The sequence below is a fragment of the Crocuta crocuta genome, unplaced genomic scaffold, assembly GCF_008692635.1.
Source record: "Crocuta crocuta isolate KB4526 unplaced genomic scaffold, BGI_CrCroc_1.0 scaffold441, whole genome shotgun sequence".
Taxonomy (NCBI): Eukaryota; Metazoa; Chordata; class Mammalia; order Carnivora; family Hyaenidae; genus Crocuta; species Crocuta crocuta.
Window position 1 is genome coordinate 64,505 of NW_027527822.1, and position 17,387 is coordinate 81,891.

The following is a 17,387-nucleotide window of genomic DNA, read 5'->3' on the forward strand; positions in this document are numbered from 1 at the left end:
ATCTCTGTAACAAAAGACAGATTAACAAGAGAAAAGCTTACAGATTTATTTCATGTTAGTTTTACACGACATGGGAATCTTCATGAGGGAATGAAGATCTGAAGAAGCAGTTAAATATGAACTTTTTTTTACATTTATTTATTTTTGAGAGACGGAGAGAGGAAAAGCATGAGCAGGGGCTGGTGGGGAGAGAAGAGAGGAGACACAGAATCCGAAGCAGGCTCCAGGTGAGCTGTCAGCACAGAGCCTGATGAGAAGCTCAAACCCACAAACCATAAGATCATAACCTGAGCTGAAGTCCGACGCTCAACATACCAAGCCACCCAGGCTCCCCAAATCTGAACATTTTTGTTATTTATTTATTTTATTTTGGAGAAAAAGAGGAGAAGAACAGGGGAAAGAGAGAGAGAGAGAATCTGAAGCAGGGTCCATGCTCAGCATGGAGCCAGATTTGGGCCCTAAACCGCAAACCATGAGATCATGACCTGAGCCAAAGTCAAGAGTTGGGTGTTCTTGACTGAGCCACCCAGGTACCTTTGACTAAAATAGGTTTATTCGGGAGCAGCAGAGAATTGCAATTGGCACAAGCAAGCTAGAGCAGAACCATAGGTAGGTCTACCACACAAAGAAGAGAAGCATTCATTTCTGGAGGAAAAGGGAGGTTGGGGGAGGCTGTTAGAAACAAAAAGTCTGTTGGAGTAAACTGGGATTTGGAAGCATAGAGGTCTTTTATTGGCTGAGCCGAGACAGTGTCTCCTGGCTGGGCTGCTGCTGGGGAAGAAAGAAAGCCTTTCTTCCTATGGCTGGGGAAGTACAGTGTCTGCCCTGGTGAACCTTGTGACTCCATTTGCCAGAGGTTTCCCTTTCTTGATTTTCACAGCTGAATGCAGGAAATTGGGTAAAACTCAGCAAGGCTTGTTAATCGACTCCTCCTCATGTCCCTTTTCTCTTCAGAGATGAGAATCTCCTTTTCTCTGGAGACAGGGAGTGCACCTGTCACATGAGGGTTTAATGACCCACTTCAGGTCACAAAGTCCTTCCTGAACATATCATTTCTTAATTCCTTCAGCTTGAAATACTCAGCTCTGCCAAGGTGAGTTTTTTGGGGCAGGGCGTCCTGAACTTCATTGGAGGAATGTCTAGTGCTTTACCCAGGGTGTAAGGAAGGCAGTAAAGACACCCAGGGGCCTTATTATCATCCTGCAGTTCCTGAAGTCATGATTCCTCTAGGCAGTTCACTTTCTTCTTTACAACTTCCAGAGACTTCCTATGCTTTTCTGTTGTCTTATGTCCAGGAGTCTTTAGTTGTGTAAAGGGGTACTTGGGATAGAGCTACTTCATCTTGGTGGAGTCACAGGTCCTCACCTCAGGTTTAAAAATAACCTGTTTAGGGGCACCTGGGTGGCTCAGTCGGTTAACCATCTGACTTTGGTTCAGGTCATGATCTCGTAGTTTGTGAGTTCGAGCCCCACGTCAGGCTCTGTGCTGACAGCTGGGAACCTGGAAGATTGTGTCTTCCTCTCTCTCTCTCTCTCCCTCCCTTGCTCTCTCTCTCTCTATCAAAAATAAATAAACATTAAAAATTAAAAAATAAATAAATAAAAATAAATTGTTTATTAGAGTACAAACTACTTCATCCTTTTGACCAGCTGTGGAGCATTCCATGGTATTGGTGTCCCAAGTTTTATTTAAACTGTAGAATAACATTTGTTGAAAATAAACTCTGTGACCCCCGTTGGCGTTTTCATCATTCATTTTCCTTTAGGAACACCAATAGGTGAGCACCCATGAATATTCAAGCTTTTGCCATCCAGCTTGAAGTTTTTATTAAAAATCTTCTGATTCATATTACTGAATTGCTTTCAAAAATTTTATTTGCCAGACGTCTGGGTGGCTCAGTTGGCTGAGGGTCTGACTCTTGATTTTGGCTCAGGTCGTGATCCCAGCATCATGGGATCAGGCCCTGCAACAGGTTCCACACTGGGCATGGAGCCTGCTTATGATTTTCTGTCTCTTTCTCTCTCAAATTAAAAACAAACTATTTGCCTTATACATATATTTTTATGTAGGCATTAAAATATAATTTTCAAAGGCAGTTTGTTGTTTTCCATATGTCTTCTATTCTAAACTTATATCATACATTTTCCTCTAGTGGTAGAATGACTATTTTTTCTTTTTATGTTTCTAATGTTTACTATATATAAATATTAAAAATTCTGCTCTTATTTGTGCATGTGCAAGGTCAAAAATTAATATGCTATAAATGGAATACAGTGGGAAGCAAGTTTGCTTTTCATTTAGGTTTCTAGTTTCCAAATTTCCCTAGTCTTTCTCCTCAAACTCTGCCAAGTTCTTATAACACTTTCCAGAAGTCTATGTGATTAAATATACCTTTCCTTGTTTTTATACAAAGAAACACATCTCAAAACATTAATCTTGGACATGTACACACTTGCTCACGTGTTTTTCATAAATGTAAAAATAACTCAATAGCTATTTCTCATTCCTTTGTAAAAAGTTTATTCAATTACTTTGAGAGAGTGAGAAAGAGAGACCACAAGTGGAGGAGGGGCAGAGAGAGAGAAAGAGAGAGAAAGAATCTTAAACATGCCCCACACTGTCAGCACGGAGCTGGACACGGGGCTAGAACCCACGAACCCCGAGGAAATGACCTTAGTCGAAGTTGGGAGTCAGATACTCAATGGACTGAGCCACCCTGGCACACACACACCCTTTTTACTAAAGTTTATGCTATTTCTCATTCTTTTCCAAAACTGTACCAGAATTGAACTTCTATGTCCCCTAAACCACTATGACTAAAAATTCCAGTCCATGACATGAGGAGGCTCTTCCAAATGTAAAGTGACATATTATGTTCTTTCCTGAAGCAGCCTTACCACGTGCTGAGCTATATGGTTAGGATAGATGATGGCACAAGTTTCTCATCTTGGCACAAAATGGTTCCAAAATGGTTTCCAAGCTAACCCTCACCTGTGGTAGTGCTACCCTGATATCAGTTTGTTTCTAGCCTTGACATACCACAAACAATATTTTAACAAACATTTCTGTATACATTACCTACCTTTTGTATACATTTAAAATATAGCTGTAGGATAGTTTTAGAAATAGAAATACTGGGGTGCCTGGGTGGCTCAGTCGGTTAAACATCCGACTTCAGCTCAGGTCATGATCTCACAGCCTGTGGGTTTGAGTCCCGCTTCAGGCTCTGTCACCACAGAGCCTGGAGCCTGTTTCAGATTCTGTGTCTCCCTCTCTCTCTGTCCTTCCCCTGCTTGCTCTCTGTCTCTCAAAATAAAATAAAGACATAAAAAATACAAAAAAAAGGAATAGAAATACTGGTTCAATGGATATGTGCATTAAAAACACTGATTGGTCAAAGTGTGAAAATAGTCATAGTAATTGATACTCCCACATGTATGGTGGTGGCTATTTTCTCACATTCTTGCCAACATTGTGTTTCACCAAGTATTTTAATCTTTTCTGAAATGTAGAAAGATGATTTCTTTTTTCAATTTCTAATTGTTTAAGCATATTTAAAAATATTTTTAAAGGTATTTATATATTTGTCTTTTCTGTGAACTACATGTTTAAGATCTTTGTTTATTTTATTTTATTGGAATGTTAATATTTTTTTAATTTTAAACTTTTTTTAACTTTAAAAGTTTTTAAAGGTTATTGTTTTATTTACCTATTTTGAGAGAGAAAGCACAAACAGGGAGAGAGAGAGGGAGAGAGAGAATCCCAAACAAACTCTACATTGTCAGTGCAGAGCCTGATCTGAGTCTCAACCTCATGAACCATGAGATCATGACCTGAGCCAAAATCAAGAGCTGAACACTTAACGGACTGAGCCACCCAGGTGCCTCTGGAATGTTAATCTGTATTGAGTCAATCTTTAAGAACATTTTATATATTTTAAAAGTGACTCTTGGGGCACCTGGGTGGCTCAGTTTGTTAAGCGTCTGACTTCAGCTCAGGTCATGTTCTTATGGTTTGTGGGTTCAAGCCCCGCTTCGGGCTCTGTGTTGACCGCTCGGAGACTGGAGCCTGCTTCAGATTCTGGGTCCCCTTCTCTCTTTGCCCCTCTCCTGCTCATGCTCTTTCTTTCATTCTCAAAAGTATAAATAAACAAAAAAAGTGATTCTTTGTTGCTGATATTTTTTTCTAATTTTGTCTTTTTTATCATAAAAATACCTAATTTTTACATGGTTACAAGTATTGTATGAAATTTGGTTTTGTTATCATAATTTAAAAACCTCTGCGGGGCGCCTGGGTGGCTTAGTCGATTAAGCGTCCGACTTTCGCTTAGGTCATGATCTTGCGGTTCGTGGGTTCGAGCCCCTCGTCGGGCCCTGTGCTGACTGCCAGCTCAGAGCCTGGAGCCTGTTTCAGTCTGTGACTCCCTCTCTCTCTGACCCTCCCCTGCTCACGCTGTCTCTCTCTGTCTCCTAGAAATAAATAAAACATTAAAAAAATTTAAAAAAAAAACCCTCTGTTAATCCAAGATTATGAAAATCCTCCTCTTTTGCTTACTCTCACTATTTGTATATACTTAAATTTTCATTCTATATAACAACGTTATGGGGCAGAAGAGGCTACTACCCATAATGTGTGCAGAAGGAGATGCAATAAAGAAGAACAAGCAGATGTAAGAAGATAGCTTCATGACCGTTTTGAGGTAAAAGATAAGTTACTGTAGAATTTTATGATTCACTGGATCCAGAAAGGAGACTTTACCAACATTATTGATCTTCAGTGGTTTGACTGCTGGTATGCTTATGGTCGAGGCTAGAAGGAAACTCTATATACAAACGTGGCTTTATGGAAGCTTAATTGGCTGCTTGTAGGTTAGGACTAAAGCATAAACAAGTAGTGGTCTCCAGGCAGTAGAAAGTGCTATGTGGTTTATTATTGGCAACCACACGTTACACCAAATTGTTTCCTGAATTTAATAAGAAGAGTAAATAAAGCCTTGTTGATTGAACCCATGTTCAATAAACTAGAATTTCTGATTGAAGCCATATGCAGTTGGTCTTGGGCAAACATATATGGTTTTACAACTTTAGAAAAAAGCTGCTGGAAAGGGAAAAGCTAAACAGTTTACGCTATCCTTGGCATTTCCTGTCAACTAATGTCATCTTCAGATTGTTAGGATTGTATGTTTTGTTACTGTTCTGTAACTCAGATAGATCTGCTCATGAACATTAGTTTGCAACTTATATCTGCTGTTATTTTCAATTTCTTACAACTTGACTAGTCTAAACTCTTATCAGTATTTAGTATCTTGCAGCGATGCATTATTTAACTTTTTGCTTAATTTCCTCAACTGAGTGAAAGACATTATATTTTAGTCTCAAGAAGGATACAAGAAAAAGGGCAGGAAATGTTCCTGGGGAAGAAACTCTGATTAGGGCATGTTCTTGTTGTATTTCATTATTAGCTGATTTTGCTTTATATTTGCAAAATAATTAATATTTCTTTTATAAACTCTATTTATTTACTTATTTGTCATCTCTATATTCAACATGGGGCTAGAACTTAGGATCCTGAGATCAAGAGTTGCATGCTGTATCCACTGAGCCAGGTAGATGCTCCTATTATTTTTTTAACATTTATTTTAAATGTTTACTTTTTCTTGAGAGAGAGAGAGATAGAACACAAGCAGGGGAGGGGTAGAGAGAGAGGGAGACACAGAAACTGAAGCAGGCTCCAGGCTCTGAGCTGTCAGGATAGAGCCCAATGCGGGGCTCAAACTCAGGAACTGTGAGATCATGAACTGAACCGAAGTCGGATGCTTAACTGACTGAGCCACTTGGGAGCCCCCAGATGCTCCTATTAATATATATTTTTAACAGTATTAAAGTTAGATAGAAACTTTTCTGATTAGATCAACATAAATGTAAGTTTTGCAATTACTTTGACTATCATGATATGCTCTAAATTTAAATTTTAAGAAGATATACCATTGTGTTTGTAGCTGATTTTAAGATGTCACAGTGAACTGCATAAGATCACTTTGAACATCATCTTTCTTATGACTATACTTGTATTCTCACAAAAGTTCTATAAAATATATTTGTTAGTTAAAAATTTTTTTATCAAAATGTTTGGAAAATTAGATGCTTCTTTTTTTTTTAAATTTTATTTACTTTTGAGAGATAGAGAGAGACAAATCACAAGCAGAGGAGGGGCAGAGATAGAGGGAGACACAGAATCCGAAGCTGCTCCAGGCTCCGAGCTGTCAGCACAGAGACCGATGCAGGGCTCCGAACCCACTAACCATGAGGTCATGACCTGAGCTGAAGTTGGACACTCAACCGACTGAGCCACCCAAGCGCCCCTAGATGCTTCTTTTTAACACGTGTTGATATGACTTGAATTGCTATTTTCTAAAATTAAGAGCCCTCGGGGTTCCTGGGTGGCTCAGTCGGTTAAGCGTCAGACTTTGGCTCAGGTCATGATCTCACGGTTTGTGGGTTCGAGCCCCGCATCGGACTTTGTGTTGACAGCTCAGAGCCTGGAGCCTGTTTCAGATTCTGTCTCTCCCTCTCTCTGTTCCTCCGCCACTCGTGCTCTGTCTCTCTCTGTCTCAAATATAAACAAACTATTAAAAAATAATAAAATATAAATAATAAAATTAAGAGCCTTGTATCTATGTGTAAATCTTTTCATATAATATCATTTAACCCTTTGTTCATGCTATTATTATTGTTGATTTAAACCTTAGTTATTACTTGGTTTTTCTTTATAAGGATGCCATCGACATGCATGCTTTTATGTTTTCTGAAAAGGATGTGTTTGGATGAAAGTATAAGAAAAAATAAAATCTTCCACTGTCAGAAGAAAGAAAGAAAGAAAGAAAGAAAGAAAGAAAGAAAGAAAGAAAAAAGAAAAGAAAAGGAAAGGAAAGGAAAGAAAAGAAGAGAAAAGAAAAGAAAAGAAAGAAACTACTACTCATAGTGTGTGCAGAATGCTGCGATGGGAATAGAAGTTAACCTCAGGGGTGCCTGTGTGGCTCAGTTGGTTGAGTGTCTGACTTCAGCTCAGGTCATGATCTCATGGTTTGTGAGTTCAAGCCCTGCATAGAGCCCATAGTTAGGGTCCCATGGCTAGGGTTTCTGACTCTAACCCTCCTCATAAAGAGTAAATGTAGAGAAAGGCTTATGAGCACAAAGTTTAAATGGGAACACAGCAATCTTCTCCACATACGAGGCACAGGATGTTCATGTGGAGGGCTCACCTTGTATAAAGCAGGAATTGACAACTTTTTTTTTTGCTACACAGTAACAGTATTTCTCCTGGCAAGGACTCACAAAGACTCAGTAATGCAAACTCATAACTTCATTTTCCAAAACTACATTTGTGTTCATGCAGCACTGCCCCTCCCTGCCACATCACATTTCTGCCAGGTGATTTGCTTCAGTCACTGACAGTTTACAGTGTAGTTTTTCCAGGAAAGCCTAGACACCTTGGCACTCTGTCTCTTCCCTTCTACCCCAAAGAAGGAGAGTGTGCAGCTCCTGGGCTGCCTTCTGTCTTAGCAGGGCCCCTCTGTTACCAGTCTCCTTCCCAGCCACTTTGGCACCATGCCCTCATTCTTCTCTGGCCCCTTGGGACTTCTGGTTGTCCCAGAATGCATGCTCCCTCCTTGGGCCTGGACCATGGAGGGATTTGTGAATATGTCATGGTCTGCCCACCTGGCATCTCACACACCATTTTCCTTGTTTCTAAAGAGGGATTTCTCTGAGAGCTGTGTGCTCCTTCTGAGCTACATTTGGGATAGTGAGGCATTTTTGTTTCTACTTTCAGATCCCCTCCACCTACTACTATCTTCTGTAACTCTCATCATGGGAAACAGAGTCAATAGGATATATATATGTATATGTATATGCATGTACATATATAAATACTATATACATATATCAATGCTATAAACTGAAAGTTGGTGTCCCCCCAAAATACATATGTTGAAACCTAATCCCAAGTGAGATGGTATTTGGAGGTTGGGCCTTTGGGAGATGCTCAGGTGATTAGAATGTAGTTAGAGCTCTGGTATAAGATTTCAGAGAGATCTCCCTTCCTCCTGCCATATGAGGACAGAGTAAAAAATGGCTTTCAATGAACCAGAAATAGGCCTTTATCAGACACTGAATCTGCTGACTCCTTCATCTTGGACTCCAGAACTCTGAAAAATAAATGTTTATTTTTTTTCAGACACCCATTTTATGGTATGATATTTTTTATAGTAGCCTGAATACATACAATATATATCAATCTCTCTCTCTTATTTCTCTCTCTCTCTCTCTTGATTTTAAGGAATTGGCTCATGCAGTTGTGGAAATTGGCAAGTCCAAAATCTTTAAGTCAGGATGGAGACCAGGGAAGAAGTGATGTTGCAGTTTTCAGTCTGAAGTCCATTTACAGGCAGAATCCCTTCTTCCTCGGGGTAGCTCAGTCTTTTCTCTTAAGACCTTCCACATTATGGAAGTAATCTGCTTTCCTCAAAGTCTACTGATTTAAATGTTAATTTTATCTAAAAAAATACATACACAGCAACATCCAGACCGGTGCTTCACCAAATATCTGAGTACGATGGCCTTGCCAAGTTGTTACATTAAATTAACCATTGTGGGATTCTACATTTCTCCAATTCAGTCTCATGTTAAATGTTCATGTTCTTTGAAATTGTTCTTACATCACCTCACTGTCTTCCTTGTACTGTAGTATATGGGGTAAAATTTCTTTTTTGAATTCATGAATGCTCATGCTATTGGGAGCTCAACAAAGCTTTTCTCTTTCAAAAAGCCTATTTTCTATCATAAAAAATCCTTGGTTTAAGGCCATTATTCTAACTTGAAATTCGGAGCTGGCTGGTAATTCCTTATTTTGTGGCCATGTTGCCACAGGGAAAACTATGATTATTAAATAGTAAAGACATGGTAATTGCTGAAAGCAGGAGTGTTATATATAAATAAATATAACATAAGTAAATAAATGTAACACAAAAATAAACACTTATTAATTAATTAATTATATAATTAATTAATGTATTTTAGAGACAGAGAGAGTGCGAGTGGGGAGAGGAAGACGGAGAGAGAGAGACGGGATCTTAAGCAGGCTCCACCCTCATCACAGAGCCCAACATGGAGTCTGATCCCACAACCCTGGGATCATGACCTGAGCCAAATTCAAGAGTGGGATGCTCACCTGACTGAACCACCCAGGGGGAGTGTTCTTGAGAAGTATTTAGAAATCCTTGGGCACACACATCCATTCATTATCAAGGCCACAACTTGTCTGCAATGTTGCACCTGTACTAGTGACTCTTAGTTCAGTGTCAACTCCAGGGAAATGGAAACCCACAGAGAAGAATGGTCATATCTCAAACATGGCATCTATTGTGCCTGTGGCCTTTGGATCTAAGGGACAGAAAAGCCATATGAAATGGGCTTAACGTCGAGGTATTTTATTGTTGGGCTGGTTGCTCCAGTGAACACGTTCTTTCCATTTCTGGCTCTGCCATCCTTACTGTTTAATGCTCTCTCAGCCACAAAATGACTTTGGTAGTTCCAGGCATTATACCCCAATGTGAGCATCTCTACTGGTACAGGACTAGACATAATCAAAATTCTTTTTTAGGAGCACAAACTTTTTTTTTCCTTGTGAAGTCTTGGTCTTCACAGGAGCTACTCACTATCCTTAAAAAATCCTAATTAGTAGAATAGGATCCAATGATTGACTTGTATAAACTGGAATACTCCACTGGAGTTGCAGGACAGAGCTAACTTTTCCGGAGTCTTGTGGGAAAAAAGGGGATACTTGCACAAAAGTGGAGTCCTGTTACTAAGGAAGAAGGCAGTCAACAGATGCTGGTCTGACCATCTCAAGGATCTGCTCGATTTCTGTGAGCTCTTCCCTCATTATAGGGTAGAGCACATACTTAGCCTTTTACAGTTCATGCCTTGACATGGATTAGAAAGTGTGAGAGAAAGAATCAGCACCTGCTAGGGGAAGAGAAAAACGACCATTATTAGACATGGGACTAGTATACTAATAGGGGCTGGAAAAGTGGGGGAGCCTCGCTATCCCTATCATCCTATTTTGAGTCCACCAAAGTTGTACTAACTTGATACATGGGTTAAGTAATGCATTCTTTTATTCTATCTTATTATTATTTAAAAGATTTTTATTTTTAAGTAATCTCCACACCCAACATAGGATTTGAACTTACAACCCTGAGATCAAGAGTCACGTGCTCCTGTGACTGAGCCAATCATGTGCCCTTTTTTTCCTTTTCTCTTTCTCTTTCTTTTTTTGAAAATTAAAAAAATCCTTAATTTTTTAAAAATTCCTGGTACCACTACTACAATTTACAGGGCAATATACTGAGGTAATGAAAAGAAAAAGAAAAAACTACAACAGATAAAAGACCTCAGGAATATACATCTAATTAACACTATGTTGCATCAATCAATACATTGCACTTTTTGCAAACAAGAAAGGTTTCCACAAACTGCAGTAACTTTTCTGACTAGAGATCATTGCTCCTTATGTGGCAGATTTCTACGGTTCTTCTAATGCATCTGGGAAGACTGTCTCAAAGTAACCTGCAGCTTTCCTGACAACTCTCAGCTCCCTTTCCTGCTAAGAACTGTAGCCTTTCTCTTCTGAAAAATTTAAAAACCTTTTGCTACTATATCCACCTTTATCACCAGATCCATAACCACCACCATAAGGACTGCACAAGCTTCTGCCACCAAAACTCACCCCCTTCACGGGTCCATAATTTGACTGTTGTTGTCCACTATAATTTCCAAAATTGTTATAGTTCCCACCACCACCATAGTTACCACCTCCAACATTTCCTCCTTCACTGTAACCATCGTATCCTCCAATATTGCCACTATCTCCACTTCCTTGGTTTCTATCTCCTGTCTACCATCACCATAGCCTCCTCTACTATTATAACCCACCGTAGTTGGCACCATCACCTCCAAATCCATTATATCCACCATCACGTCCTCCGTAACCACCTCTGCTGCCATCACCTCCACCATCATGGCCTCTTATTCCACCAAAGTTTCCTCCACAACCCATAAAGTTGTCAGATCCACTTTTATGACCTCTTTGTGATCCACCAGCTTGCATTTCCTGTTTAGAAAGGGTCTTTTTCACTATACAAATATGCCCATTAATAGTGTTGTTCAGAAATACAACAATTTTATCAACTGTATCATGATCATCAAAAGTTACAAAAGCAAATCCTCTCTTTTTTCCACTCTGCCTGTCCTCCATAACTTCTATAGTTTCGATCTTGTCATACTTTTCAAGTACTCTCTCAAGTTATAGTCTTCTGTATCTTACTTAATACCACCAACGAAAATTTTCTTAACAGTTAGATGTGCACCAGGCTTTGCAGAATTCTCTCTAGAAACATCAGTCTTTGGTTCCACTACACATCCATCAACCTTGTGTGGTTGAGCACACATTTCTGCATTCACTTCTTCCACACAATAGTAAGTCACAAAACCAAAACCCCTAGAAAGTTTTGTTTGGAGGTCTGTTATCACCACACAATCTGTAAGTGTGTTCCATTTTTCAAAATGCTCTTTTAAACTATCATCTATAATTTCAAAACTCAAACCACCAATAAACAGTTTTCTCAACTGCTCTGGCTCTTTTGGTTCATGGTCCTCCTCTCCTGAGGGCCAGAGTCGAGCTGGGGCCCACTGGGAGGTGGTTTTACCTCCACTTTGAGACCAGACTCACCTCTTCCAACTCAAGTTCAATATGGTCCCTTTTTGTCTTTTTAAATTACATAGTCATATATACTTGTTGGGGAAAAAAAGCTAATTAATAAAGAAATGTCCAAAATAACAACATTCTCTATTAATGTATAAAATAAATATTCTCTGTATGATTTTACTTTATATTTGTAGTTTCAAATATAGTCCTATCTAACATATAGAACTATACTATATAGAATATATATAATACATAGAATTATATTATATATACTATATATAACTATATATATATTACTATAAAGTACTATATATATACTAGTACTAGTAAATGCATATATATTTTTTAAAAAATTAGTAGTACCATATATGCCTTCAACAATTTACCTAGTGTCCCAATAGAATAATAATTCCACCTCTTATGGATCATTGTTTTTTCTGTGGAAGATTTCTATAGTTCCTTTAAAATTTTTTAATGTTTTATTTATTTCTGAGAGAGAGACCTCTTTGACCTTGGCTGCAGCAAATTCTTACTTGACATGTCTTCAGAGGTAAGGGAAATAAAAGCAAAAGATGAACTATTGGGACCTCATCAAGATCAAAAGCTTCTGCACGGAGAAGGATACATTAACAAAACTAAAAGGCAAACTATGGAATGGAAGAAGATATTTGCAAATGACATATCAGATAAAGGGTTAGTATCAAAAATCTATAAAGAACTTACTAAACTCAACACCCAAAAAACAAATAATCCAGTGAAGAAATGCGCAAAAGACACTTTTCCAAAGAAGACGTCCAGATGGCCAACAGACACATGAAAAGATGTTCAATATCACTCATCATCAGGGAAATACAAATCAAAACCACAATGAGATACCACCTCACACCTGTTAGAATGGATAAAATTAACAACTCAGGAAACAACAATGTTGGCAAGGATACAGAGAAAGGGGAACCCTCTTGCACTGCTGGTGGGAATGCAGACTGGTGCAGTAACTCTGGAAAATACTATGGAGGTTTCTCAAAAAGTTAAAAATCGAACTACCCTATGATCCAGCAATTGCACTACTAGGTATTTATCCAAAGGATACAAAAATGCTGATTTGAAGTGGCACATACATCCCAATGTTTATAGCAGCTCTATCAACAATAGCCAAACTATGGAAAGAGCCCAAATAACCATCAACTGATAAATGGATTATATATATATATATATATATATATATATCTTCTATATATATACGTACAGTGGAATACTACTCAGAGATGAAAAAGAATGAAATCTTGCCATTTGCAGCCATGTGGATAGAACTGCAAAATCAGTCAGAGAAAGACAGGTATGTGATTTCACTCATATGAGCAATTTGAGAAACTCAATAGATGAATATGGGGGAAGGGAAGGAAAAAAAGATAAAAAGAGAGGCTAACGATAAAAGATTCTTAAATACAAAAAAGAAACTGATGGTTGCTGGAGGGGTTATGAGTGGGGGGATGGGCTAAGTGGGCAACAGTCAGTAAGGAGAGCACTTGTTAGGATGAGCACTGGGTGTTATATGGAAGTGATGATTCATTGGAATCTACCCCTGAAGACAAGCCTATGCTATATGTTAGCTAACTTGAGAATTAAAAAAGAAAGAAAGAAAGAAAAAGAAACAAAGAAAAGTCCTCAACCTCACTCATCATCAGGGAAATACAAATCAAAACTACAATTGGATACCACCTCACACCTATCAGAATGGCTAACATTAATAACTCAAGCAACAACAGATGTTGGTGAGGATGCGGAGAAAGGGAATCTCTTATGTACTGCTGGTGGAAATGCAAACTGGTGCAACCACTCTGGAAAACAGTATGGAGCTTCCTCAAAAATTTAAAAATAAAACTACCCTATGATCCAGCAATTGCACTACTAGGTATTTATCCAAAGGACACAATGATTTGAAGGGGCACATGCACCAGGATATTTATAGTAATGCTATCAACAATAGCCAAATTATGGAAACAGCCCAAATATTTATTAACTGATGTATGTATAAAAAAGAGGTGAGATATATATTATATATATACCATAGAATATCATTCAGTGATAAAAAGAATGAAATCTTGCCATTTGCAAAGACGTGGATGGAGGCAGAATATTATGTTAAGTGAAATAAATTAGAGAAAGACAGATACCATATGATTTCACTCCTTTGTGTATTTAAGAACAAAACAAACTAGCAAAGGGAAAAAAATGAGAGAGAGAGAGAGAGAGAGAGACCGAGAAACAGACTCTTAATTGTAGAGAACACACTGATGGTCATCAGAGGGAAAGTGGGTGGGGGATGGGTTAACTAGGTGATGGGTTAAGAAGTGTACTTGTGATGAGCACCGTGTGTTGTATGTAGGTGTTGACTCACTGTATCGTACACCTGAAAGTAATCGAACACAGTAAGTTAACTAACTGTAAATAAAACTTAAAATAAAAAACATCCTCAGGAAGGTGGGGAAAACTTTTGAATTTCAGTAGACACAGGCAGCTAGTGGTCACTAGAATATCAGTGGAGGGCTGACAAATGAAAAGTAGCACAATCGCTGCAGACTAAGACAATATCTCTTCCAGGAAAGCAAAGTGCCTTCTCATCAACCATGTAGAAGTGAAACTAGGGACGAGAATTTTTTTTCAGAATGCAGAATAACATTCAGAGCGCTGTGATATTTTTCTCATCTAGTTTTCATACATGATTAGAGTATCTTTCCAAAATTCTGGAATGATGGTTGCACAGTGTACTTTGCATTTCCCTTTCAGCTGTTGTGTTTTTGTGTCTCACAGCCAAGAGCACGAGCCAGCTCAGAGGTACAGCATGAATTGAACGTCAGGGTGGTGAAGTCTGGAAATCATGTCTGTTCTTCTCAAGCCTCCCAGTGACTATGTCCTTAAATCATTGCAACTGGTTCAACTGCATGGATTTTCAAAGTACCACTTTGTTAATTTCCCTAGTGCACTACACACCTGTTAAAATGGCTTAAACCAGGAAAACGCAACTGATTCCATCAAGTGCTGGGAGGGATGCAAAGGGAATGGAACCCTCATGCACTGCTAGTGGCATAACCTCTTTGAAAGATAGTTTGGAAGTTTCTCATGAGGTTGAACACAGTCTTGTTACACAATCCAGCCATTCCACTCCTAGGTACTCACTCAAAAGAAATGAAAACACACAAAAACTTATATGTGAAAGTTTATAGTGGCTTTAATAACAATTGCTCCAAACTGGAAACAACCCACATGAGCTTTGCATAGGAAATTAACAAACACGTTTGTGCACAGCATAGAACACATCCCAGCAATAAAAGGGAATGAGGATACAGCAATGGGGGCAAATGTGTTCCACATGAGTGGAAGGACCTGGATACAAAAAGCCGCATGCCCTGGGATTCTGTTTATGTGATGCTCTGGAAAAGGCTCAGCTTTAGCTACATAAAGCAGGCCAGGGGATACCAGGGTCTGTGGGTGGGGACACAGGTTGATTAGGAAGTGGCACAAGAAAAGATGGCAGATGTTGGAAGTGTTCTGAACGTCCGCTGTGGTGGTGGTGATGTGATCACACGGTGCTTGTGAACACTCACAGCCTTTAACAAAAAGATAGCATGAATTTTTACTGTGTGCAAGTTAACCTGATTTGCTCACTCAATTTATATGAATGAAAACAAAAGAAAAAATCCTCAGTCAACAGATCTAAAGGATAACTACAATTCAATATAGCCTAACTATTTGCTATGTCAGAAAAAAATCTTTATATATCTATATTTTCATATGTGTATCTTTATATATATCTATATCTTTATGTATATATCATTACGTATATAAATGTACATATACACATATATAATACATTGATAGGAAAGCATGAAAAGCACATGATTTTTCAAGGAGGGAAAANTTATTTATATTCAAGTTTGTTAGCATATAGTGGAATAATGATTTCAGGAGTCGAATCCAGTGATTCAAAACAAGAAATGTTCTTGTCCTAGAAGTCAGAAGTCTCAAGTTCAAGTATCAATCCCATCTTGGCTGTACCCTTAAAAATATGTAAATCAACAGTAGAACTCCCCTGTGACCCAGCAATAACACTGCTAGGAATTTACCCAAGGGATACAGAAATGCTGATGCATAGGAGCACATGGACCCCAATGTTCATAGCAGCACTCTCCACAATAGCGAAAACATGGAAAGAACCTAAGTGTCCATCAACNGCTGAGCGAAATAAGTCAGGGAGAGAAGGACAAATATCATATGTTTGCACGTATAGGAGGATTAGGAGGAACTTAACGGAGGACCATGGGGGAGAAGAATTGGGGGAAATAAGAGGTGACAGGGAGGGAGGCAAACCATGAGAGACTCTCGAATGCCGAGAACAAACTGATGACTGATGGGGGGGAGGGGAAGGGGGTGATGAGCATGGCGGAGGGCACTTGTGGGGATGAGCACTGGGTGTTATATGGAAACCAACTTGACAATAAACTATTAAAAAGTATGTAAATCCACCCTGTTACTATTTTCTTATCTGTGAAACTACATTTAATCTGCCTGCCTCCTGTACAGACAAGTTCTGATAATCATTTAAATGTGAAGATTTCTTGGGGCTTCTGGGTGGCTCAGTCCGTTAAGCATCTGACTCTTGAGGGGCACCTGAGTGGCTCAGTCGGTTGAGAGTCTGACTTTGGCTCTCAGGTCATGATCTTACGGTTTGTGGGTTCAAGCCCCACATCAGGCTCTGTGCTGACAGCTCAGAGCCTGGAGCCTGCTTCAGAATCTGTGTCTCCCTGTCTCTCTGCTCCTCCCCTGCTCATGCCACCTCTCTCTCTCTCTCTCAGAAATAAATTTTAAAAACATTTAAAATAAAAAAAAATCTGACTCTTGGTATTGACTCAGGTCGTGATCTAATGGTTGTGGGATGGAGCCCATAGTCGAGTCCTGCATTGAGCCCCAGGTCAAACCACGCACTGAGCACAGAGCCTGCTTGCAATTCTCTCTCTCCCTCTGCCACTCTCCCTTGCTGGCGCACTCTCTCTCAAAAATAAATAAACATTAAAAATAAATGTGAAGGTTTCTTTTAGATGTGCTCTAAAAAAGCAGTATTAGTTAATTGAGCTTATTTCATTTATTACTCATGAGTAATGTTTATGGCAATAGAATATAATTCAATAGTACAGAAAGAATTAAAGGAAAAAGAAGGGGCTCCTGGTGGCTCACTCGGTTCAGCATCTGACTTTGGCTCAGGTTATGCTCTCATGGTTCATGAGTTTGTCGTCTGAATTGGCTCTGTGCTGACAACTCAGAGCCTGGAGCCTGCTTAAAATTCTGTGTCTCCCTCTCTCTCTGCCCCTCCCCTGCTCACTCTCTGTCTCTCAAAGATTAAATAAATGTTAAAAAAATTTTAAAAAAGGAAAAAGGAAAAGCTTGTTCACACACACCACACACACACACACACACACACACACACACACACACACACACACACACACACCTGTTCCTGGTTCAGCCTTTCTGCTTGAGCATGTTTGATATGTCTGTGTAGCTTGAGTGTATGAAGGTATTGCTGCTCCTAATGACAGGCAGAGCTTGAGGCTCAGTTCTGCTAT

General features: G+C 39.1%; 1 pseudogene; it reads right to left on the reverse strand.

Moving 5' to 3' along the window:
* Nucleotides 1–10,665: 10,665 nt before the first annotated feature.
* LOC144241345 (heterogeneous nuclear ribonucleoprotein A3-like) lies at nt 10,666–13,066 on the reverse strand (annotated as a pseudogene).
* Nucleotides 13,067–17,387: the final 4,321 nt, after the last annotated feature.